The sequence below is a fragment of the Eptesicus fuscus genome, chromosome 19 (genome assembly GCF_027574615.1).
Source record: "Eptesicus fuscus isolate TK198812 chromosome 19, DD_ASM_mEF_20220401, whole genome shotgun sequence".
NCBI classification, from domain to species: domain Eukaryota; kingdom Metazoa; phylum Chordata; class Mammalia; order Chiroptera; family Vespertilionidae; genus Eptesicus; species Eptesicus fuscus.
The window spans coordinates 51,226,272-51,253,188 of record NC_072491.1 but is presented as its reverse complement, the minus strand read 5'-3'; the positions used below and the strand labels follow the sequence as shown (position 1 = coordinate 51,253,188).

The following is a 26,917-nucleotide window of genomic DNA, read 5'->3' as shown; positions in this document are numbered from 1 at the left end:
TGTTTTGTGGGAGGGACTCCAGGTGGTGGAGTAGGTGTCAGAGGTTAGGTTAATTTCTGTATATAATTTAGAAATGCATTCTGCTACATTCTGTGTGGGTATAATCACCATATCTGGTCTGGCTGCCTCCCATGAGCACCCACCTGCCTCTAACTTGGGGCAAAGCTGGATTGTTTTAAAGTATGGAGATAGGACTGGTGCATTTTAATATTTCCCTAAATTCCTCTATTCCTCTCCACTCTTTTTTTTTTCTTCTTCTTGGTATTGTGCTACTTACAAATGTAATGATCCAGAGAGTCAGGAAGTGATTCCTCACTATCTCATCCGTCCTCTATCAGCCAGCCTGTCGCGTGGAAAGGACAGCTGATAGTCTTTCATATCTTGCTGCTTTTCTTGGTTACACCAGGTTCTCTACCCCGAGGATAAGGAAAATGTACCCCTCTTTGCTTTATGGAATCCATGTGAGAGAAAGAAATCCATGTCTTACAAAGAAAAAGGAGCAAGATAAAAATTAGTTTTTACTGCTCCATTTTCAAGTGCCCAAACAAAACACTAGTCGCTAAATGTCATCTGTGTTTGTAGAATCACTTGCTTTAGGCAGAATGGAATTAAGTAACAGGTCTGAGGGGTTCTGAAGCCGTGGTCCCTCCCTCCCAGCCTTTTCCGAAGCTTTCCTTTCTAACCCGTCCCTGCCTTCCTGCGCAGAGGCCAGCCTGGGACTGGCTTATGGGAAGAGGCCACCAGACAGGCCCGGGCGGGGGCACTGCTGCAGGCGGGCAATGGGCTGGTTCACGAGGCTGTTCCTTTGTGCTTTTCTGGATCCTCTTCCAAGGATTCATGTCACATTCAAAATATACCAGACAGCGCGCGACTGACTCAGGTCCGACTGCTTTGGCCAGAGGAAAGAAAAAGGAGTAAAGAAGGTAACAGACATAGAGCTACATGAGTCTAATTTTATTTATTGCAATTGTATTTAATATTATTTTCTCCCTACACATAAGCATCCTTTCTGGTCTTAGAAAAAGTATCCATACATTTCTTAGGCTTCCTTCACATTTCCGTTGCTGTAGCTTGAATAAGTATAAGCGTGGAATATTCTGTTGATGTACTGTGAAAGCACGTTACATCATTTATCTCAGTAAATGACTTACTTAAATATTTTAGCACCAAAATGCCTGATACATGTATGTAAAAGCACTCAAAATTGGAAAATATTCAAAAATTAAGAATTATGTTGATTTATACATATGTCTCTAAACATTAAAATTTAATTATATAAATATATGTGACTTCATTTCTGACTTTTGTATACTCTGTATATCTGTCTAATATCTCCACATCTAGCCCTCCATGGATGGGGTTCTAAGAAATTCTGTGTACATATAAATGCATTTCTCCCAAATCACCAGGAATGCATGTCATGAATAATTTCAAAGAGCATCAGAAATCATTCAGTCCATATAAACCTTAAAGCTTCTAAATATATGAAAAGCCATCATAAAAGAAAAAATTACAAATTATGGCAAATAAAAATGTACTACTCTTTGTGTACAAAGAATTCTTACAAAGCAGTAAGGAAAATCCAAATAGACTAATAGGAAAATGGGAATGGGCCATGAACTGGCAATTTACAAAAAAAGACACGCAAGTGGCAATGATATCAAGAATGCTGGGAAGCAAGCCCTCCCACACGCTGTAAATATGTAGGAAATGCTGGAAACTGCCAGGAAGACAGTCAAGTTCATGCCTTTGACCAAGCGATGTTGCATCCAGTAATCACTTCTAAGTAGTCATAGGTTAATGCAAGGGTGTGCATACAGATACTGACCACAGCGTTGTACACACAGTGAGAATAAAAACCTCGGTGTCCACTAATCACAAATAAAGAACCCAGGCTGAGGAGTTAAGCAAATTTTCCAAACGCACATCAAAGTGCAGGGTTGAATTCACACCCAAGTCTGTGCCTCCAGTCCCTCTCAGAGCCCCTAAGCCAGTGGCTCACCTGGAACTTTCCTGAGGTGCCTCTCATATTCTGGGATTAAGAGTTTGTTTCTGTGGTTTTCTATCCCTCCCATGGCTCGGCCTCAGTGCCCTAGGCTCCAAGTAAGATTGTTTTCAACTACAGTTGACATTCATTATTACTTTATATTAGTTTCAGGCGTACGACCTAGTGGTTAGGCATTTATGTAATTTACAAAATGATCCCCCGATAATTCAAGTACCCACCTGGCCCCTACATGGTTATTACAATATCATTGACTGCGTTCCCTATGCTGTACTTCACATCCCTGTGACTATTCCGTAACTGCCAATTTGCACATCTTATCCCTTCACTTTTCCCACCCACACCCCCAACAACCCTCCCCTCTGGCAACCGCCAGTCTGTTCTCTGTCTACGAGTCTGTTTTGTGTGCTCAGTTATTTTGTTCTTTAGATTCCACCTGTGAGTGAAATCACATGGTATTTGTCTTCCTCTGTCTGACTTATTTCACTGAGCATAATACCCTCTAGGTCCATCCATGTTGCAAAGGGTAAGACTCACGTACGACTTCTTGGGGGTGGGGAGAGGGGGGGGAGCAGTGGTGCTGAACACAGAGCCTCCGACACCCTCCCTCCATGGCCTCCACGCCACTCAGCACCCAGGCGGGCGGGCACAGTGCGTCACCAAGACCAACTAAATTTCATTGCCTTAAGCCAGTGGTTTTCAAAGAGTGCATCATCACCAGAAACTTGTTCTATATACAAGATATACAAGATTCTGGGCCCCACCCAGAATCCACTGGGTGCACTGGGACAAGGGGCCAGAGGGTGGGGCCCAAAGTCTGTGCTGTAATAGGCCCTCGGGGACTCGGATGCACTGAGACAGATGGCTGCACTGAGCTTGCAGTATACAGTCCAGTACGTGGTTTCCACAGCCACGGATTCCACCAACCACAGATGGAAAATACTCAGACAAAATGTTACGCTGTTGCTGACCTGCACTAGGTAGCTAGGCAACATGGCTTTGCCTGTACTGACCATGCACAGACGTTTTTCTTGTCATTATTCCCCAAACAACGCAGCATAACCACTACTTACACAGCACTGACTACATTGTATTGGGTATTGTCCGCTCCCTAGAGATGATGTAAAGTACACGGAAGGATGCGTAGGTTGTATGCCAGTCCTGCCCATTTTATATGAGGGACCTGAGCACCTGTGGATGTCGGTATGGACGGGGGCCCTGGAACCACTCCCCGACGGGTACCGAGGGACGACTGTCTCCTTTCGTGTCACCAGACCACACGCAATATCGGCACCATCCACTGACCCGCTGAGAGTCGTTTTTTAAAGTTCTGTTTCTGACGAGCCCCAACCAAGCGTCCTGCAGAGTTCCAGGTGAAGCCAAGTAAGCTTCTGCTTCACTCCTAGGCGACGGCGTGAGCAGCCACGGGAGATTAGCTAGTAGGGAAAGCACAGAGACTACCATCGACCACGGGGTGACCAGGGGCCCAGTGAGAGCTGTGGAGGAGGAGGAGGGGTAAGCACGGACTGCAGACTCCTGTGCCAGCCTCAGGCTTGCGGGGCCCCCTCGGAAGCTGGAGAAGGTCATCGGTGTGTGTGCCCCTCTTCTCCAGCTGCTCATGGTGTAGACAAGGAATTGATGTCTGCAGACTCCTGATAACCTGTCAGTGCAGGTGACTGCATTTTCACAGAATATGTATATTGGTGGGTGGAGTCAAACAATGACGGAGGCTGTCTTGATACTGTTTCCACATGATTGAAAGCGAGCGTCACTGTCATCTTTCTACCCGTGGTCCCGGTACACTGCTACCCCCGGGCTGAGACGCCCTCTTTCAGACCTGAATCTCCCGATGCAGTGAGTGAGGAGGGCAGACGCTGAAGACAGGAAGTGGTGGGCAGAGACCTGGTCCTGGAGGCAGCGGTGGTGAGGCTCCAGGTAAGGGGACCAGAACTGGCCTGGGAAGTGCTTCCTGGCTTGCCAACCGCTCTTTTCTATCAGGACCCCCTTCTGCCGACACTGATGTTCCAAAGATGCACGTGTGCGTGCACACACACAAGTCATGAAACATCACATGGTGTGATGTGTGATGCATTTCTTTTTTCTGTTGCTTAGTTTTTATTTCATAATCATCAACTTAACTCTGCAATCCAGCTAGACTGGGAAGGGGTGAGGAAAATATGAACCCAATGAACTGCAGTGAGAGCATGAAGGTGACAGAACATTCCAAGCAGGTGGGGTACAGGGGTGCTCTCCTGGGCGACAGAAGGAATGGTCTGGTGGTTAAGATAAAACGCAAGTCAGAGTTCTTAGAGTTGTCCACAGTCAGCAGTGGTGATCTTCGGTTGGTCTTGCCATTCCTGGACCCAGCTCCATGGCTGCCGCAATATCCAGGCCTTCTTTCACCTGGCGAAGGCCACACGCTCACCGCCCACCCACTAGGCTTGGCGGTGCAGAGGAGAGCTGGGAGCCTTGTGCTGGGTGCAGCATTTGCCAGGACCTGTATGTTTCAGGATGAAATTCTCATCCTCAAATTTCTCCCCATAGACGGACTTGCCGCCTGTGCCATCATGGGTGTGAGGTCACCACCTGGCACATAAATCAGGATGTTCTGTGGAAGCAGGAACCTTTGCAACCAGATCCTTTCTCCCCAGTGCTGAGAGCATGGAGTGTTCTGCTGTCTTTGGAACTTTGTCTGCAAACAGCTCGAAGGAGATGCGGCCCAAGGGCTTGCCATCCATGGTGATATCGAAGGACACAGTGGGGTTCACCATGGCTGGGCACAGTGACTCTGGGCATTGTCGTCTGCAAAGCCTATAATGCATTTCAAGTGCCTGCTACAGTGCCTGGTACATGACAGGTCCTATTATTGTTATTATTACTAGGGGCCCAGTGCATGAATTCGTGCACCTTGAAAGGAACTGTGGACCGAGAGGCTGCGGTAGCACAGGAGTGGATCTCGGTCCATCTTCCATGCCCCTGCCCAGCCCCTCCCACCATGGCCCCTGGTCCCCTGTCTGCTGGCAGCACCATTCCTGCCGCCGCTGCTGCCACATGCGGATGGCGCCCAGTGAGCGGGGCTCCGGTGCCGGCTGTGGGTGCAAGCGGGGCCAGCAGCAGCAGCAGGTGAGAGCAGGGCCATCACTGGCAGCGGGTGCGAGCAGCAGCTGCTGCCCCTATCGCCCCTCAGGAGCATGAGGAGGTGAAAAAGCCCTCAGGGGCGATCGGGGCCGGCGCCAGGTGCCTGCAGTAGGTGCGAATGGCGGCTCCGGTGCCAGCAGCGGGTGTGAGTGGGGTTGGCACCAGCAGCAGGTGCGAGCGCCGGGTGGGAGCAAAGAATTTTCAGTAACCACCAGAGGCTTGCCCCAATGACAGCCACTGGTACCGCGCCTTGGGCTGGTGCCTCCGCTCACCTGCTCCACCATCCCACTGTGGCCAATGCCCATCATGTCCTCTGCACTGCTGCCTGCTGCCGACACCTGCCATGTTCTGCACGCGCCCCCTGGTGGTCAGCGCATGCCATAGCGACTGGTTGTTCAGTTGTTCCACCATTTGTTCTATTTGCATATTAGGATTTTATATATATAGATTATTAATATTATTACTATTTTACTTTAAAAGTAATATTTTTTCTTTTCTCTCTCATTTACCTTTCTTTTCTGCTATTTAGTTATCTGCCTGACAAATGCCCACTGTCATTCTCTGGGAAGCCCTTGCCACGCCTTCCGCCCTCACACCCTCCTCTGTGTGGCCAGCCACACCGCACTCTGTCCTGCTGTGCTGTGTCGCGATCACATTATGCGACTTCGTTGTGGTCAGCACTCCCCTCTGTGAGACCTTCAGTGACAAGCAGGGCTCCGCAGGGCTCACATCTTCAGGGCAGGCCGCCTGGCCCTCAGGAAGTATGTCAGTGCGTCCTGAGCAAGTTGAGCCACAGAGGAATGGGAAGCCTGAGACCCTGAGACCGCTGCCTTCGTGCAAGAACAGCCAACAGCCAGCCCATGCCCCCACCCCGCGCCCCGGGCCCCCGCGCCCCCTTGTATGACCTTTCACAGGTTTCACCGTCTTTCTTACTGAGTCCACATTTTTTGCAACAGTTTCCTCGTGTGTAATATCTTAAGCTACAATTTGTTCCAATTTTGTCAGTTTTCTCACATTTTCCATGGAAACCTTTTTTTTCTTTCAGAAATCTAAGACATTGTCAACTAACATTTACTGAGCCCGTACTATTCATTTAGTTGACAGGTATGTATTGGATATCGACTACATGCCAAGCACTGCTCTGCATATGTGATAAAATAGCAGAGGCGGAGATTGGCCCGTCTGGCTCTGTGTGGGATGGTCTCTACATGTACCATCATTAGACCACGTTGCGACAATGAACTTCCCAGTGTCCTGGCGCTCTGGACCCAGAGCACTGGGGAGTTTCCAGTTTCCAGTAATCTCTTTACTCCATGCTGAGTGGCAAGAGGCCGACCAGGGCTCGCTGACTGTGACTCCTCGCTTTATGGAGTCTACATGTCCTTCTCTGCCCAGCCCGCCCTGGTCAGCGCTGGGGAGGCGCTCACGAGTACTGCCCGCTACCCACAGGGCATCCGCTCCCACTGTGCTGGGGAGGGACTCGGAGCACTTTGCACGCGGCAGCTTGGCCAGGACCAGGAGAGCTGTGCGCTGGTCTCACAGCCAGCATTACTATTGGGGTGACAACCACGTGGCACGGAACTTGGGGGCACCTGGTTGGATTTGTAATCCCTTGTTGAATGGAGGACTATTAAAGATTAAAGAGAAGAGAGCTGATCAAATTTTCCTACTGACGTAGTATTTAAAAACATGCACAATGACGGACTGTTTTACCCTGGCAAAAAAGACATGAACTCTCCCGTCTGAACCATGCTAACTCTGGGCCACTGGTGTTCCGCATATTCTCGTGGCTGTGGAGCGGACCTCCAGAACTTTCTCACCTTGCAAATCTGCAATGCTGTGGCCAGTAAACAACGCCCCCCTCCCTCCTGAAGTATGTGTACGTGGCTTTCGTCACAAAGCTCTAGAGTCCGCCCTGGCTCCCGCATGGGTCCCCTAAAGCCCAGGAGAGAGGGAGAGGCCCAGACTGCTGTGCGTGTCTGCCTGGGGGGCATGCGTGGCTGTCCAAGACCAGTGGCTGTCCGAAAGCCGTTAACAGGGGCTCTGACCCGAGCAGCACCAGGAGTTGGGACACCTTTTGCTTGTGTGCTTTGGAAGAACTTCTAGAAACTGTTCTAGGAGAGAAAAGGGCCTCGGAGCTGTGGGCTCACCCCCGCCCCAGTGCTGGCATTCTCTCTCTGTCCAGCTCAGACAATAGCCATGGCCTGTACGCACACAGCTCTGACGACACGTCTCACCCACCTGAGTCCCTGCTCTGTCCGCCCCGCCGCCTGCCGCAGCTGCTCTCTGCAGACCTGTGCGCGTTTGGGCTCCGTGTCGGGTCCGGTTCCTGGCTGGACTGCTTCAGGCTGGTGTCCTCTCCTCCTGAGCACCAGCTGGATTGAGGAAATATGAAGAGAATATCAGCATGAGGCAGCTGAGCCTCCCACATCAGTGCAGCTCACCCTGCATCCCAGTCAGCAGTTCAGAGAGCAGCTGACTGTGGGGTGCAGCCTGGGAGGGGGGTACCCTACTGGGAACGCCCTCTCTTCTTTTGGTCATTTCTTTGTCACAAAATAAATCAAAATCTCTGATGCCATCCTTCCTCTCATTCTTAGTCCATCTGGCTCTGTCCGACCACGGCGATGATGGGAGCCACCATGTCACCCTCATCTGCTGCTGCGGCTCTGGGAATGGCTTTGTGCACACACGCATGTCCAGAGCAAGCTCCAGTACCGGGTGCTACGATGTAACTTTCACCTCCAGTGTAACATGGTCAAAGAGAATCGAAGTGACCAGATCAGAGTGAAGGTCACCAGCCCAATGTGATGGGAAGGATGGCTAGGAAATGAGATCTATTAAAGAATCTATATATTAAATCCTAATATGCAAATTGTCCCCTCGGGAGCTCAACCAGGAGACCAGGAGTTCGATCGCTCACTATGACATGTGCTGACTACCAGGGGGCAGCGCGAAATGAAGGAAGGCCTGGGCTGGCAGCCAGAAGGCCCCGATTGGCCCTGATCACTGGCCAGGCCTAGGGACCCTACCCATGCACAAATTTCATGCACTGGGCCTCTAGTCTGACAATAAAATGAGAGTTCATTAAGAAACTGCTAATAAATTTGGAAAATGTAAAGGCAGACCCAAACCTGAGAACATTTTGAGAATTGAGCCAAGTAAAAATATTCCTAAACTATGTTAAATGTCATATTATATCTGAAATATACCAAAATTTATTTTTACAAAGACAAAATGTAGCACATGCTATTTCCACACTGAACCCTGTATAAAGTGTTTTTGAAACATTGGTACATTAATATAGTCTCTACAGAGAATTGATTTATCCTTCTCCTATTTCAAAAGTTTCCAGACAGTTTGAATGAACTGTGCCTCTGAGTTGAAGATTAATTTGTGTAGAAGACTTTGTGCTGCAAAAAAACCCAAAAGGTTACAAAAATAATAAAGAAATAAGCAGTTCACACTTTGCTGATCATTACAATAACCTAATTTCTCTTGTGGCTATCTACCTACTAACACTCTAAAACACAGGTAATTAAGTGTGTGTGTGTGTGTGTGTGTGTGTGTGTGTGTACACATAAGGTTTTATGAAATGTTGCTTTTCTTTTAAAAAAATATTTTATTGATTTTTACAGAGAGGAAGAGAGAGGGATAGAGAGTTAGAAACATCGATGAGAGAGAAACATTGATCAGCTGCCTCCTGCACACCCCCTACTGGGGATGTGCCCGCAATCAAGGTACATGCCCTTGACTGGAATTGAACCTGGGACCCTTCAGTCTGCAGGCCGACGCTCTATCCACTGAGCCAAACCGGTTAGGGCTGTTGCTTTTCTTTACAACTATTCCCCCCCCCCCCATTTCATTCCACTCCACCCCCTTCCTTTGTATTCTATTTCTCTACCTGTTCTGTTCTATCCTAGTCCATTTCCCTTTAAAATGTCAATTGTGTGCCGAAGCCGGTTTGGCTCAGTGGATAGAGTGTTGGTCTGCGGACTCAAGGGTCCTGGGTTCGATTCCGGTCAGGGGCATGTACATTGGTTGCGGGCACATCCCCGGTGTGGGGGGGGGGGGGGTGTGTGCAGGAGGCAGCTGGTCGATGTTTCTCTGTCATCGATGTTTCTAGCTCTCTATCCCTCTCCCTTCCTCTCTGTAAAGAATCAATAAAAAATATATATATATATATAAAAAGTCAATTGTGGCTCACAAAGTTGACCTCACAATGTGCTAACTGATCTGTGGAGTCGTGTGAAGAACACTGCTCTAGTCCAGGGTTCAGAATGGACAGAAACAAGGAGTGTCTTCTCTCTTTACCAGCCCCCAGAACGTTGCCCATCTGTGTCACACTCGCTTCCACACTCCTTTTTCATTCATTCATTTATTCCTTCATTTATCAGAGGAAAAGCTATGAAACCCTGCCATGAGCTGGGTGCCTGGCCGGTTATTGGGAATGCAGTGATGGCAGGAGAGATTCTGGCTCTTACAGGACCAGCGGCTCTAAGGACACTTGAGTCAGAGACATCCAACCCCCAAGGGAGGGGCAGTCAAGTGAGGAAGGAGGTGGGAGTGCTCTTGCGTCACAGCACCCAGGGCCGGGAGTCATTTACTCGGAGCTTCCTGGTGCTAACAATGAGTGCGCCTTTCTGAAAGGAAGGCATTGCTCTGGGCTCCGCTGAGGTGAAGATGAGTAAGCAGAGTCCCTTCACTGCTGCTAGCCTGATAGTCGGGGTGGGCGACACGGGAGTAATTACAATACATATAATAATGCATCAGACCAACGTAACCACTTTGGAGCTGCACAGAGTTCAGGAATAGTTAAAAACAGAGGAAATGGAGACTGCAAGCAGGGGAGGAAATGACCGATGAGGGCAAACTTTAGGGAAGGAGCCGGTGTGGGAAGAGGTTTTCTGGAATAGGAAGAGATCTGAAAACTCCTTACAGGAAAGATGAAGAGGCAAAGACAGGGCATGATTAACTGATGCAGGAGGTGTTGATGGATTTGGGGGTGGGAATGGGGGGGTCAAGTACACAGTGGATGGACCCACCTGGGAGAAGTGACTAACATGGTGACCTCTTTCTGGCTAAAACAAAGGAATAATAGTCAAAGCCTGCAATAGTATTACATTTATTATGAAAAGTAATAAACATATTGTTTGACATGGTGGGAACTGTGTCATTAGGTACCTTTCCTCTTTGTTTTTTTTCTAAGAGAACAGTTATTGGGTAAATCACAGAGGAGGAAGCAGTCATTCCTGGGAGAAATGGGCTCAGGAAACACGTTATGAAGGTCAAGGAAGGGCCCTTGGAGCTTGGGAGGGAGGAAGCTGATGGTAACGTGCCTGGGGGTGGGGTGGGGGAGCACACTGGGTTCTCCATCCCCAGGAAAGACCTTAACAGAATATTTAGTAACTTCCCAGGTGCATCCATTCAGGGTTGTGGTCTCCACTGACTGATTGGCCGGCCTTCAGTGCAGCTGGTCCTGATGTCAGCCAATGGATGCTTTAGTTGCTTCTCTGGGCCTGGAGCTGAAATACAACTGAGGCCTAGCTGTCATCTCTAGGGAGGAAAGGTCAGGGGGACCGAACTGCACAACCAGCATAAGCTAGGGGAGGAAAAGCCACCCGGGAGCGAGGTTCCGGCCTCCAATTAATTGTCCACTGCTAGGCACCTGGGGCTTCCCATCCCGGTGACCTTCTGCACCTGGCCCCTCGTCCTCGCTCTGCTCATGTCTGCCGGTATCTGGCTGCCTACAGCTTCCCTCCTCAAGGATCTCGGCCCTGAAATCTTCCTGAGACTCATTTTCTTGAAAGATGTGTAGCTAGCATTTTGTCCTGAAAGTACTCCTCATGTTGCAAGTCTCACTCCTCAGCCCTTTATTTCATCGATTTCTTTGGGAACTGCCAAAATGACATCATCTTTCACACCATGGCCTTTTGTTAACGTGTGATTAAAGAATAACATGCATACAGCGGAGTACAGGAAACCAAAGTGCAGAGCTTGACTTCTCACCAGTGAGCACCTGTGTGTAACTTATATCACTCCTGAGAAACAACACTGCCCGTACCCAGAGTCTGCCGGGATAGGGATCCCTACCAGGGACTCTCTCCACCCAAGAGTGACCCCGTCCCGACTTCTAACAAGGAGGCCCTTTTCAACAAGAATCTAAGCTCTCCAAGAGATCAATCCATATACAAGAAAGTATTTCTTTAAACATTATCCAAATAAGGATACTATTTCCAACCTGTTCCTTCCCAACTGTTTACTCAAAATGTTTCTCTCACTCCTAGTTTGCTTAGTTGGAGTAAAGTGGAATGAAGAATAGGACAATCATGATATTACACTATGTTAGTATAGTTTTGGTAATATTATTATTTTTTTTTAAAGAATAGGCCAATCAGAAGACATTTTTTTCTGGAAGGCTCCCTTCAGAAAACAAATATTTTAAAATGAAATGGGAAGAATTAAAACGCCATAAGAATTAAAACGCCATAAGACAGGTTATATAGTAAGTAACCTGTCTCTGGCTATCTTATGCATTTGATTCATTGTTGTATTTCTATTTTTTTTTTAAAGATATGTTTTTATTGTTTTGAAAGAGAGGAAGGGAGAGGGAGAAACATCTATCAGTCCCCTCCTGCACGCCCCCTCCTGGGATCAAGCCCACAACCCGGGCACGTGACCTGACTAGGAATCTAACAGGTGACTTCTTGGGGCGCGGGACAATGCTCAACAATCTGTGCCTCACTGGTCAGGCGCATGGTGTCCTTTTAAAAACTACTTACAAAATGACATTTGGAGAGAAAAAAAGGCCAGTCCATCACCAGAGATGCCACTGTGTGTGACAGGGAAACACTGTCACGTCCACAGGAGGGAATGGTTAGGTCACGGCACACACACTAGGACACCCTGTATGTGTACGTGACGAAAAAGGAAGTAGAGCTACAGAACTGACATGGGAAATATCCACCATCCATCTGTAAGTAGAAAGTCTCAGAACTGTGCATAAAATGATGTCTCTCATGTTAAAAATGCACACATGAAAAGGGATTTGAATGTATTTTTTTATCCAAAAACACCTTCTTTGGTCTCACACAGACATGCCTTGTTTGTGTCAGGAGTCATCAAGTAACACTGGATACTCCTGGAGACAATGCTATTTGAGGACAATGACAAATGGCTATTTAATCTCTTATTCAATGCCTATTTTTCGGTAAATAATGGTTTGGAAACCAATACAAAGTATCTTGTGGAAATGTCAGGTGTTTACAATGGTCACATTGATAGCACTTCCGTTAGGTATTAACACATGATTTCTAGCATGCCATTCTCTTTCGTGAGACGGTAAAGTCATCGAGCCAGGTACGGTTTGTTCAGATCTATTACGTGGGACGCTAACTTCGAGATGCAACCAGGATACTCCAAGGACGAGACCGCTGGTTGCCGATTGCCTTGAAGTTGGTTCCTCATCAGAAACCCAGCTTCTGGGCACCCTGCTGCCCCCACTGCCACTGCTCCCTCCCTGCTTTTTATGACCGCACTTCCCCGGAGCCGCCCCGGCTCCTCTGCACGGCCCGTTCCACCGGGCGCAGCGCGATGCCGTTTTCTTTTCACTTTATTACTAGTATCTGCAGGCTGCGTTTCCACATGTAATTGTAATTATCCCTTCAGGCTCTCCCAGGAGATGACACACCCTCAAAGGCCAGGGCGGTGCCGTATTCTCCTTCAGAAGCCTCGCCCCGGCACAGTGCTCAGTCCTGCCAGGGTTCAGATTATGGAACTTACATGCAATGGTAGTCTCTAACAAGCAGGTCCTCTTTTCTCAATTTTTATTTATTTATTTTAAATCGATTTCAGAGAGGAAGGGAGAGGGAGAGAGAGAGAGAAACATCAACGATGAGAGAATCACTGATCAGCTGCCTCCTGCACGCCCTCTACTGGGATTGAGCCCGCAACCTGGGCATGGAGCTGTGACCTCCTGGTGCATAGGTCGACGCTCAGCCACTGAGCCACACCGGCTGGGCAGAGCCTCTTTTAATGAATATTTCCATCTGAACAGTTTAGCACCTGTGGAAGATTTTACTTTCCAAAATGGCATCACAGAATATCCCGTCCAAGGGGTAGGTGACACTCCCCCCATCAAGTAGTGTGGCCTATGTCCTCCTCTTGCACCTGGGCAGACCTCTGTGACTGCGCCATCCCGTCAGCACAGGTGCAGTGATGCCACATGACTTCCAACGGTAGGGCTTAAAATCTCCGCCTCTGCTTCGTGCCCCTGGGCACTTGCTCTGGCAACCCAGCCACTGTGCGAGGAAGCCACACAGGCCCAGGGGCCGCCTCATGCAGGTGTTCCAGCCCAAGTCCCAGCTCTCAGCCCCATCAAAGGTAGACATTCGAGTGAGTCTTCGGATGATGGCTCCAGCCCCTAGCTGTTGTCACCTGCTGTTGCCACAGGAAGAAGAAAAAGGCTGTCCCTGTGGAGTGCTGTCCGGATTACAGATCCATGAGCAAATAAGCAGTGGCTGTTGGTAAAGCCGCTGAGTGCGGGGAGGTAGCTCGTTACACCGAAGGGCCCCGTTGGCTCACCTGCCGTGGAAATGCAGGCAGGCTCAGCCCGGAGCCCTCTCTCCTGTTTCCCGATCTTATTCCAGGCGCATGAGAGGCAGCATGGTCCAAAGGAGGGAGGATTAGAACCGGCAGGATGACCCCAAACTAGGACAAAAGTCCCTGGAAAATCAAGGGCCCATTAACTTTCAAACAGAAACATTGAAATGTATTTGTGATGCCTGGGTTTGTTTTTTGAAAAGGCAGAGAACAATGTGTTAAGTGACTCCAGAATGACTGTGGCACACTCGTAAATCTCACTGAGGTCCTAAAATCCTGGTAGAGGTATGGGAGCTTGGTTCTCAAAGGCTGGTGTTTTGTGATGGAGAGCCTGTTACTTGCTGCGGGACGTGGCGAGATCGGCCCCAAGTCCCTGAGCTGTCGGCAGGAGCAGTGCGGTGCGGACCTTGTCAACGCTTTGACACGGTAAGCCGCATCCTGATGAAAAAATCACACAGGAGTGGGTGTGCCATGCAGACAAGTTAACTGCCTGGCCCACAGGCTCTCCTTCCTGGGAAATTACTTGTGACAGTTAAATTAACCTCAGGACGGGGAGGCTGGCAAAGATTTGCATACTTTGCCCCATTATTTGTGAACTGCCAAGTTCTTTTGAGAGCAGAACAGTGCACTTTTCTATTAACAATGAGACACATTATTTGGGAGGAAGCAGTGAGGAACGTGGGGCTTATCAAGCATTTCCATCTCTGAGAAAGCTCAGCACATGACCCGAGCAGCTCTGCCTGGTTCTTTAATGAAGACAGATGTACTATTTTTATTAAGAAATAAAAGCTATTGGATTCTAATTTTTTTATTCCCACTTAAGTCAAACTACCTATTTTTGTCTTTGAAAATGGCAGCTGAGAGTCCATGGAGCCTGACTTTGCTAACGAGGGCCTTCCTTCCGACAGCCACGCCGGCAGCCCTGAGCGCCGCCACCTCCTGGCAGGCGACACCCTCGCTGGTGCAGTGGGAAGAAACAGACGCCCGCAGCTCTGCTCTTCCCTTCAGTGTTTTTCCTCTTTCCTCTTCCACCTGTCATCTCCAGTGGTCGCCGATTCAAGCAAATGACAAATCTGATTCCTAAACACACTTCTGAGGTTTTAAAATCAGGGCCGGTTTCTAAAAGGAGGTGGTTAGCATCCATTGTCATGTGGATGGCCTCCGGAAACTCCACTCTGCCCTACTGCCTGCGTCTGGGGGCTGAGAGTCAGTAAATATAATCATTAAACCCAAAATCTTGATAGAGTCTATGCAGAAAGATGTTCATCTCGGTGTTGCTATCTTTAAAATGTCAAAGGTTAAAGACTGTCACATGCCTTGCATGGTGCAGAGCTTACACATTACGGTTATGGGGACCAGTGAGCAACTGGGGGATCTTATCTGAGACAGGCCCGTACAGTGTGGTACGGAGACCGTGATACGGCTGTGGGAGGGAGTTCATAGAAAAAGGAAGGAGACACATTCAAAGGCTAACAAAGGTTGCACTAGGCCCTAGTGAGTAGGGTGATAGAATAACGGGGGATTATTTTTCTTCTCTCATTTTTCTTTACATCCCGCATAGGTGCTTATGTTATTGACATGAAAGTTTTTTTAAAACAATTTTAAATACTTAACAATGCTTGGATCCAGCAGGAGAGATTAGGGATCATTTTGAGCTGCAGCTAAATATGGAAGAAGTTGTCCTATTCCCCAGATCACGGGCACACAGGTGCCATCCATCAGGGGACACAGTCCCCTTGCAAGTAAGCTCTGTTCCCTTTCCTAATTTTCCTCAGAAGGAGTCTTTGCTTGACTTCTCCACATAACTCTTCCATATCCTCACCCGCACACAACTTGCAGTGAACCAAGGCTTTCTGTTTAGGAGTAGGAGTGAGTAATATTTTTCTTTTGAATTTAGAAAACAGCAAAGTGCACGTCCGGAATTGCAGAGCTGTTTTTTGAGAAAACAAGACCCAGTCTACATGAAGAGATAACGAAGAACATACAATGCGATGCCATCAGAGGTAAGCCTGGTTTTGAGGAGAAACCTTAAAACTCGCATAGGAAAGCCAGTAAGAAGGGGAAGTGGAATTTGCAAAATAGATGTAGTTGAACCACAAACTTTACAGGCAAGTGTTGGTATAAACAAAAGTTAGATCTATAAACAAAACTTACATTACATTGGGGAGGGGGTGTGTTTGGGGTTCCGCAGGGTCTGGGTTGCACCCTGCAGGCGTTTGGCTTGCTCTTCTGTCCTGAGCAGGTTACTAAGCTGCAGTTCCCATTGTGCTTGGAACACAAATGCAGATTTGAGGGGTTCCCAGAAAGCTCTGCTCTCTTCCCTCCCCTTTACCAGGGGAGTTTCTTTGCCTAAACAAGTTTAATCATGGGTGATTTTGGTTTTCCTGTTCAATACACACTTTTGTTTAAAATATTATTCTAGTTACAAGTAGTTAATAATAGACAAATGCAAAATTTATAAAAAATGTGTTTAGAAGTGTTCATTTTGCTTTTACTCTGCATGCATCCAAAATAATTCCATCAAAAGCTTATATTCACTTCTCAAATATGAGACTAATATTCCTGAAATTCTGGCTGATGTCTTTTGGTCTCATGAATATCATTTTTATTTGCATATATTTGAAATAAAGGCAAAGGGCCAATAACATTATCTGTACCTTGCTTGAAGTCATTTCCCTCCCAAAAGAGTTCCATTAAAAAGCAGCATTCTCTTAGCAAATATATTTGATAATTCTGTCACGTGGCTGTCATAGTTCTTTGTTAATATGGTTACAAGAAATTCTCCGAAAAGCAATCAGTTGGGTATAATAGCTAAACTAACTTTCCTAGTTCTCAAGAGAAATAACAACCACCACTCAACCCCCATAGAAAGCGACAGACAGGTCCTGGGGGGCTCCGTGTTCCCAGGGGCTCCATGTGGACAGGCTGCATCCACGCTCGAACTAATGCCTGTGGGAATCAGCGAGCACCTGTCATTCAGCTGTCACACGATTCATGCGTGAGTCAGGTGCGTGAGTCACACCTCCTCTTCTTTTGACAGTAATCCTTCTTACTGCTCTAATTTTTGGATGTAATTTTAGTGGATTTAACCTGCGTCAACTCAAAATTATGTAATTAATTATACTCAGCTTCAAATATAATTACTGTTTAATCTCAGCCTGTCAGCCCGACACCCAGCAGAAATCCAAACACACAACGGCAGGCCTGGGTGGGTGGGAGCCTGTTCAGTTTGCTGGTTCCTCCCAGCTCACCAATTATATAAGTTGTATTTGTTTTTGCTTTAAAAAAAATCTCAGGAATTAATCAAGTTTATGCCATTAACTTGGACCCGAGGCTTGGAGAAGTCCAGGGATAGCAATCCTGAAGTACGTTTCCCTTAATAGTCATTTTGAAAGGGGTTAGTTGGTGTAATTTATTAAAAAGTTCCTATGGTCACATAAACTTGGTCTATGCTGGTTTAAAAGATTAAGTAGGTTTCTTTACCATAGGGTTTCTGGGTCTTTAAAATGTTAATATATGTTGCAAATAACCTCCAAGAGGTGGGATATAAAATGTTTTCAAATTGCTTTGAACAGAGAACACGCTTTCCTGAAAAAACACACAGCAGCGGCTTTATTGAGATATAACTCCCATATGAAACCCCCTTGTTTTAAAGGCACAGTTAAGTGACTTTCGTGACTGTACAGAGTTGAGAGTCATCACTAAATCCAGGTTCAGAACACTCCATCGCCTCAGAAGCACCCCTGTTCCCATCTGCTGTCACTCTGACTTCCCACCTCCAGCCCCAGGTAACCACCAGCTGACTTGCCTTCAGTATAGATTGGCCTCTTCTGGAAATTTCATCTGGCTTCTTTCACCCACATAATGTTTTTGAGGTTCACCCAGTTTTAGCCTGTATCACAACTTCATTCCTTTTTAGTGACAAACTGTATTGCATACAGATGTACCACATTGTTTTCTTATCCTTTCGTGAGGCTATAGACATTTGGATCATTTCCACTTCTTGGATACTATCAGTTATTATGAACATTCATGTACACGTCTTTGTATGGACACATTGTTTTTTTTTTAAATATATTTTTATTGACTTCAGAGAGGAAGGGAGAGGGAGAGAAAGATAGAAACATCAATGATGGAAGAGAATCATTATTGATTGTCTGCCTCCTGCACACCCCCTACTGAGGATCAAGCCCGCAACCCAGGCACGTGTCCCTGACCGGAATTGAACCCAGGACCCTTGAGTCCACAGGCCAACACTCCATCCACTGAGCCAAACTGGCTAAGACTGGACACATTGTTATTTCTCTTGAGAACTAGGAATGAAATTGAGAATCACATGGTAGATTTCTGCTTAATTTAAAAATATATATATTTTTATTGATTTCAGAGAGGAAGAGAGAGAGAGAAACATCAGTGATGAGAAAGAACCATTCATCAGCTGCCTCCTGCACACCCCACATCAGGCATTGAGCCAGCAACCCAGGCATGTGCCCTGACCAGGAATCGAACCATGACCACCTGGTTCATGGGTTGACTCTCAACAACTGAGCCACACTGGCCGGGCTCTGCTTAATTTTTAAAGAAACTTCCAAACCGTTTGCACTCTCACCAACAGTGTATGGGAGGCCCAGTTCCACATCTTCACCAACTAGTGGGTGTGTAGTACTCTCTGGGTCCCTGATGGCCAATAATGTTGAGCTTCTTTTCATGTGTTTATCGGCCATTTATATATCTTCTTTCTCAAGTACCTGTATAAATTGTCCATTTTAAAGTTTATTTTCTTTTTAGTGTGCTGCAAGAGTTCCTTGTACTCTAGATACAAGACCTTAATCAAATATGATTTGCAAATATTATCTCTGTGGTTTTTCTTTTCACTTTTTAAATGGTGTTTTTTAAGCATGAAATGTTTAATTTTGGTGAAGTTCAATTAATGAAGTTTCTTCTTTTATTGCTTGTGCTTTTTTCATTGTATCTGTGAAGATGCTAAGAGTTTATAATTTTTGCTTTTACATTTAGATAGATGATTCATTTGGAGTTAAACTTGATTGTGATGGGAGAGAAGAATTTAAAGATATCTTTTTGCAAATGGATATCCAATTATCCCAGCACCTTTTGTTGAAGACTATCCTCTCCCTACTGAATTGCCTTGGCACCTTTGTTGAAATTCAATTGAGCATAAATGTAAGAGCCTTTAATATGTTAACGATGTTGTGACTCTCCAACAGGGAGGATACAGAATGTTTCCCAAAATGTTTTTAACAAGGAATCCTACTCTCCCCTCCCCCTCCCCGCCCCCTTTAAAACGGAGGTTCTCCCTGAGCACACTTAGGGAAAGCTTCTCTAACTGCTCAGGACTCTAACTCTTGATTGCAACTTTACTGCTTGCTTTTAGAGCCTGAGAGGCTGAGTGTTGTATTTGAAACTGCAACACCAAAGACATAATTCCTAATAATATGCTTATAATCAACAGAATAAGAAATGCATGTAAGGGCTGTGGAAAATATTTGTTATCGAATTAGGTCCATTTCTCTCTTCTCTCTTCTCTCTCTCTCTCTCTCTCTCTCCCTCTCTCTCTCTCTCTCTCTCTCTCTCTCTCTCACACACACACACACACACACACACACACGCATACACACGGAAGTTTTCTTATGGGCTTAGTAGGTGAAACTTTGGAAGTATGGAGAATTCTGCAATGGTGTTTTTTAAATTTGTAGGGCAATGTGTCTTGCTTGATCATGACATCTAAAAGTATCAGTAGTAAGGTGTTACAATAAAGAATACTTACTTGCGCACACTTTATCACATATATGCACACACACATATATATATATATACACACGTTGGTGATATAGTTTTCGTTTTTAAAGGATTTTGTCTTAATATTCTTATTTAACCAAATATAATGCAAAAATGCTGGATAACTGCTTAAACGACCTTGCAAAAATGACAATACTCTGCCTTTAGCATATTACAACAGAAAAAAGCTCAGTACAAAAACAAAAAGCGAAATCAAAATGAGTGTCTCTTTATCACAGTATGTATCTGCAGAGGACGAAAAATATAAAGGTCCATGATGGGGGTGGGGGTGGGGCGGAGACAGCAAAAGTGCATTGTCTGCGAGGAGCCTGGTGCCTGGGTGACCCATTGACAGGCACAGGAGGTCCTAGACAACAACAAAAAACAACGCGTAATGCTGCTTTCTGAATATTTCAGGTGGCACGGTCCCACCTCACCTATGAGAAGTGACGGCAACCCTGGCCCGGCAGCTCAGCTGGTGAGAGCATCCTCCCTGAACCCCAAGGCTGTGGGCTCCACCCAGGTCAGGGCACATACAAGAAGCCACTAACGAATGCCCGAATAGGTGGAACAACAAGTCCATGTTTCTCTCTCTCCAAAGTCAACAAATAACAAAATTTAAAAAGAGAAGTGACTGCATACACCAGTTCCCAAACAGAAAACGACAGTCTTTTGATTTTGACGCCCAACAGACTGTAGAGCGGGAATTGTGTTTCCTTGAGAAACGTCAGCGTATTTAGGGCAGGATGTGGGATGTCAGGTACCCCCCCCCCCCCCCCCCCCCCGCCATTCACACCTTGGTCAGGGTTGGCATTCCTCTAGTTTGAGGCCAGAGCCCTCCTCCATCGCTAGCCTCGCTATACTTTTTAAGGGCCTGGAGTGCTCGTCTGAGTTTAAATCGCAACCCTTTTTCGCGAATGGGTTGCAGTAATTGGCTGGTTCAGGGAAATGTACTCGTCCCCTAGGGCCTCGTCTGTCGTTACCTGAAACCACGCCGGAGGTTCGCTCAGCATTGAGGGCTGTTTCCCCGGATGGCTGGGTACTTCCGGGCTACTCCCCGCAGAAAGGCCGTTTGCAGAGGTGGTTTCTGACCGTTTGTCTGGCCTGCGTGTGTGGGCTCGTGTGTTTCCCCGGGGCCTGTCACGCTTCCCTCCAAGGCCCGTTCCTCGAAGCAGAGGCGCGAGGCGCGGCCCGCACCGAGTTAAACAGCCACCGCGCTGCCCCCGTGACCCTGGCAACCGCGCGGTGGGCGGGGCCGGTGACGTCACGGCCAGCTGCGCTGCCGGCGACCTCCGGGTCTCGCGAGGGCTGGCGGGTGGCGGAGGGATGGAGGGGGCCTGCGTGCCGCGCAAATGTCGGGCACCCGCGTTCCTGTCCCGCGCGCGGGTGGCGGGAGCATCTCTTTCCAGCCCCGTGCCGTTCTGCGCCGCTGGACAGTTGCAGGATGGATGGGGCGGGGGGCCGATGGAGCCGGATGCCAACGGGAAGCCGCTCCCGCGAGGGCCAGGGACGCACAGCTTTCCCAGGAGAATCCGGGTCTGGCAGAGCCTCCTCCCCGGCGGAGGCCGCCGCCCTGAATGGAACCAGGGAGGCTCCCTCCTGCAGCGGCCCGCCTCCTGGAGACCTCGGATAGCAGGGGAAGAAGAACCCGTGCAGCGGGGGGCGATGCAGTTGTCCACCGGGCTCAGCTTATTCCAAGCGAGAAGACCGACAGGAAAGCAATACATTTGCAGTCATATGGAAACCGGCTGTTGTGAGACGCTTTTTGTAAAACCGCAGTGTCGGTTCCAGCATCGGCACACCAGTTCCTCCTTTTGTCTGTAAAGCTCTGATGCAAACCCCCTACGGGGTGGTTACAGATAAACTCCCACATCACTGCCAGTGACCCCTAGGCTGTTTCTCAGCCTGTTAACCTCAGGGCTACTACACCTCGCACATGAAATAACAAATGGAGTCGGTGAGGGATGACATGGTAGGAAATGACCCGCAAATCTGGAAATTCCAGCCAAGTGATTATATATCCCTACTTAATGACGTGCATTCTTCACATGTCCATTCCTTCTATTTACTTTGCAAAGACAAACGCCCTTTGAACCCAAACATTTATTGACCCCAGACCCAGACAAGTCACGGAAGAGGCCAGGGGGGATGCAAACCATCTACTTCCGGCCCAAGTACAATTGCAGGGACTCGCTGCTCAGTTTGCCCCCCTCTCCCTCCCGGCCCCCAAACCCTAGTCAGATCTGATTGAAAACCGTCTTCATACAGCCATTCCAACTATAAGATATATTTACCAAAGTGAATGTGATTTTTCTGCTTTTCACACCACTGCTTCCTGTAGGTTGACTTTAATTACCTTAATACATTCATTCATTTTGATTAAATTAAAAAGAGGGGAGAAGAGGTAGGTTGTGAAATGACCCGAAATAGACACCTATCCTCAAAGTGTCCATATACTCTGGGAAATTTTCCAGAGGAAGACAGTGTTAGATTAAAGCAGGAAAGGTTCCCATGCTGGGTTAACTTAGACTATGTTGTTCATTTGTTTAGAGATATCAGAGGTGGGACAAATTTCCCCCATTTATTTAAAACCAACTTCTAGATCAGTGATGGGCATCCTTTTGAGCTTGGTATGTCAAACTTCGCCAAAAAACTGAGCATAACTCGGGTAGTGTGTCACTTTGAGGAAAAAACATTTCGCCAATGTTTCATCCTCAGGAGCAGCAAATGTTTCATCCTCGGCATGCGGCCGCCTCAGCGGCCGCGTGTCATCTGAAATGGCTACGCGTGTCAGTGCTGACACGCGTGTCATAGGTTTGCCATCACTGTTCTAGATACTTCTTGTGAATTATAACCTGTTCTTTTTTTTAAACATTTTTTTTTCAGAAGTGTGGACAGAAACACCTTTACTATTTAGAAAATGAATTTTATTTTCTAGGAAAGTAGAGAATGTGAGAGCACTTACAAAGGAAGGTTCATTGTCATAAAACGTGGATTTCAGAGTGTTGTTTGAAGGGCAATACTGCCATGTACCCACGTGGCCATCATTTAGAATCACTGGCAGTCTGTCTGAACCAGCTCTTCCCCTCAGTGTTGCACTGCTTTGGGGAAACATCACACCTTTTATACTCCAGGAACGTAAGTTTATTTCAGAGAATGGTAAACAGGGTTTGAAACCCTGCACAGAAACTAAAAGGAACGCGTGTGTGAGAAACTGTGGCGGATCAAGGATGGCTGCAAATTCTTTGTCACCACCTCCCCCTGCGTCCCCCGACTTTCCCAAGGTGGAGTTTATTTCCTCTCCCCTTGGACATGGGTGGCTCTGGGCCTGCTGAATTAGTAGAAAGCCTGGGAGGTGGTGGGGTGCCGCTCAGTCTAAGGCTTAAGACGGCCTGGAGGTTTTCATTGCCTGTCTTCTTGGGGAGCCCCAAACTCCCACACCGAGGGGCCACCTGCCCTGCCTGGAGGGCTGCAGCTCAGCCACCCTGTGGAAGGCACCAGGGGAAACCAGCAGAGCCACCAGCTGAGCTGTCAACCCACAGAAGCTAGAAAGCAAACAAAGTGGTTGTCATCGTAAGCCACTAAGTTTGGGGTAATTTGTTTCTTAGCAAGAAATAACCAAAATAGAAAGCAAACCACTCTCTGGCACCATCTCTTGGTTAACAGGGAATAGCTTTGCTTTATTCAGCTAGGAATGACAGCTAGGCTGCTTCTATGGATTGAGTTTTGGCTGATGATTTCTTGTGAGTTACAGAGGGTTCAGGCAAGGGTTCCTGTAATTAGCAGCGGGTGGGGAGGAGAGATGGACTGAGAAAAGACCAAGGGAGTAGGAGGCGAGGAGTGACCTTGGGGCCTGGGCTGCTGGTGGCAGACACGAGGAACCAAATGAATGCTGTGAATAAAACCAGTGACCCCGAGGCAGTGTTGAGAGGAGTGGGGAGGAGTGACAAAAATAAATGCTTATTCAAATACACGTTTCTTCGTTTCTTCGTTTCTTCGTATGCCACATCAAATTACCTTCTCCACTGCATTGTGGGAAATGCTGCCTAGAAGGAACACCCTTTTTATACCTCCTGGCTCCTTTTAAGAAGTCCTTCCGAAGAAAGTACATAGGGATTTTCTCATTAAAAACCCCCAAACTGGGACATGTTTTCTTGCATAATGGAACTCAGATCTTTCTTCATGTGACACCTGGCCCCATCAACACGATTACACAGACACATTCACCCAGAGAAACACACACACACACACACACACACACACACACACACACTCACAGACCCACACTCTAACAGGATGTTGTTCAAACTGGCAAACATGAAGAAAAATTTTCAACTTTTATATTTATGGAGTTTATTTGATACAAATGTTTTGGTATATTTGAAGGAAATTATTTTATTCACGTTTTCCAACATGTAAGAATAAAACCATAAAATTAAAATTACATCTTTGATTTGTATAATTATCTTAGCATTTAACTATAAAATTGAGATATTTGTTATTAACCTTTCTTTAAAAATCAAAAAGAAAGTATGCTCCTTGGGTAAAAGTAAAGCTTCTCTTGATTTTGAAAAATTCCAGGTTTTCCACCTCTGGAAGGCTTGGGTTATGGCCCCGTGAGCACGAATTTCTGTCCCCGGGTCTTCCTTTATAAAAGGACGGATCCCTGTATGGAGCTTCCTAAGCTGCAGAGGGGAATCGCTTGGCTGTATTTTAAAGATGAAATACGTTGAGTTGCACATAATTTTAAAAATAACTTATTGTTGCAATTGTTTCTTTCCTTACCCAGGAGTTACAAAAGCACTTTCTTTCTTTTTTTAAAAAATTATATTTGATTGATGTCAGAGAGGAAGGTAGAGGGAGAGAGCGATAGGAACATCAATGATGAGAGGGAATCATCGATTGACTGCCTCCTGCACACACTGGCCCAGCACAAAAAGCATTTTCTTAAAATCCCTAAGCAGTTAATTATTTGGGCTATTTTTTAAAATGCCTGGATTTTTAAAAAAAAATTGCATTTAGTTAGAGGACTTCCTAGGTACCCCTTTGTGGTTTATTTTTTATTGAGAAACATTGATCCGTTGCCTCCGACTAGGGATTGAACCTGAAACCTGGGCTTGTGCCCTGACCAGGAATTGAACTGGTGACCTTTCAGTGCAGGGGACGATGCCCAGCCAGCTGAGCCACACTGGCCAGGTGCCCCTTTTGTGTGTTTTTTTTTAAAATGTATTTTATTGATTTTTCACAGAGAGGAAGGGAGAGGGATAGAGAGCCAGAAACATCGATGAGAGAGAGACATCGACCAGCTGCCTCCTGCACATCCCCCACCAGGAGATGTGCCCGCAACCAATGTACATACCCTTGACCGGAATCGAACCTGGGACCCTCCAGTCAGCAGACCAACGCTCTATCCACTGAGCTAAACCGGTTTCGGCCCCTTTTGTGTGTTACTGTGTGATGAATTTCTCCTGTTCTTTCTCTATGTTTACATGGACTTGGGGCTGCAGAACTGTGGGCAGTCATGGAAGTCATAAGTTCTTATCCTGCCAGTTCAACTTGGTAACCGTGGCTGGGAGAGCCGTGTTTGCAAGTGATTAGTCAGAAAGATCTCGTTTCGGTGACATGTCAGCTTCTCCAGTGGAGGCGGGTTCATGGTGCCTCCAGGGGGGCAGAGCCGGACACGCTGGCCCCGCCTTCCCCGTGAGAAGAGCCTCTGCAGGTGCAGGAGCGGCTCTCGGAGCCCCGCTCGTCCACAGGCCGGGCAGCCATCAGTACGGCAGGCACTGCCGGGTGCTCCCGCGCTCCGGGTGCTGGGGAGCACAGGAGACTTGGTTGGAAAGTTGTAAGGAGGACATTCTGAGAAAAAAGAAGTGTGTGGAAGGCCACCTGCCCTGTTTATCGGAATTCTGACTTAGGGGAGACTTAGGGGAGTGTCGAAGGCGGCGCCCCTAAGTATCCCCTGACCTTTCCAAACCAGTCTGTGCAGTGCAGACCCGGGTGTTTACTGGAATCCTTATGCCTAATCTGTGGGTGCCCTTGCCTAGAGGACAATGCAAACACATGTGTCCTCCCAAGATTACTTACCCTGATGATTGTATGTAAAAGATAAACTTTATCTCAAACTGCTGCAACAATAAGAGCCTAACGAGGCGGGCAATTGAGGCTGCCTGGTCCCTTTGGCTAGGCCGTCCCTTAGCCTCTCTTTCACAGTAAACGTTGTATCAGAGTAATCCATTCATCCTTCGCTCAGGGTCTGCAGGTCAGCCCCGGCATCCGGGCACCTGTGAGCTGAGACCTGGCTGGTGGGATTCCTGCCCTTCCCTTCCTTACTCTGTGCCTCCATCCCTACATGGGACGGGGGTACCTTACAATGGAAAACCCCCTGTACAGAGAGTTCTACACAAACGTAGTGTGTGGCCCAGGCAAGGCACTCAGCACCTGCAGTTCTTAGTGGACGGATTCATCGATCTCTGAGATAAGCAAGGACAAGCAACAGATGCTCAATTCAATAGTAAAAAGAAGACAATTTTCCCACTTCGGTTTTTAAAAGAATATGCTGTCCTTGATTGCAAGACAATAATCTAATATTCCTTTCTGCCCCTTAATCCAGAAGCAAGAAGAATGGGGGTGGGTGTCACTGTGATGTTCCACCCCAGGGCAGGATGAAGAAGTTGTGACATGGGGGCTGGGAAAACAAAGAACACTGTTTGGTATTATTTTTATTTATTTGTTTGTTCGTTTGTTAATCCTCAGCTGAGGATATGTTTCTCATTGATTTTTAGAGAGAGCGGAAGGGAAGGGGGAAAGAGAGAAACATTGATGTGATAGAGACATATCAATTGGTTGCCTCCCACAGGCACCCCGACTGGGGCTAGGATCAAATCTGCAACCCAGCTACGTGCCCTTGATCAGGAGTCAAACCCAAGACCCTTCGGTGCACGGGATGATACTCTAACCACTGAGCCACCGACCAGGGCCATGTAGTGTTATTTTTAAAGGAACGGGGATGAATAGCAGTTAGCATGGGACAAGGAAAGAAGCTTGTTAGGGAATCTGGAAGCCAAGGTGTGCGGAGTTAGAATGTGATGGGGAGACTGCCTGCCTAGCCCACATCAGGCCCACATCCCCGAGAGGGACCTGGCTTCCCATGTAAATCAGCTTCTTACGCAGGTGACTGGCTCGGGGACACCACGTTGAGTGACATCAGGCCAATTTTCACCCTGTGTCTGGAGATGAGATCAGAGATGGCCAGTGTGTAGTGTTCCCTGTGTAACGTGATCTGAACCACGCCCTTCTGTGACCTCTCGGGCCACGTGTTCAGAGGAGCAGCAGAGCTGGTCACAGAGGTGACAAGGTAGGCGGCTTCAGGAAGGGAAATAG

General features: G+C 47.3%; 1 long non-coding RNA gene across 1 annotated transcript in view; it reads right to left on the bottom strand.

Annotated features, from left to right (window-relative positions):
• LOC114228140 (uncharacterized) overlaps positions 1 to 20,738 on the bottom strand; it is a 35,734-nt gene extending 14,996 nt beyond the window's left edge. Inside the window, exons 1-2 of the long non-coding RNA XR_003614238.2 lie at positions 20,521 to 20,738; positions 7,385 to 7,518 (exon numbers count right to left, since the gene is read on the bottom strand). This is a non-coding gene — a long non-coding RNA (uncharacterized LOC114228140). The remainder of the gene's footprint in view (positions 1 to 7,384; positions 7,519 to 20,520) is intronic.
• Positions 20,739 to 26,917: the final 6,179 nt, after the last annotated feature.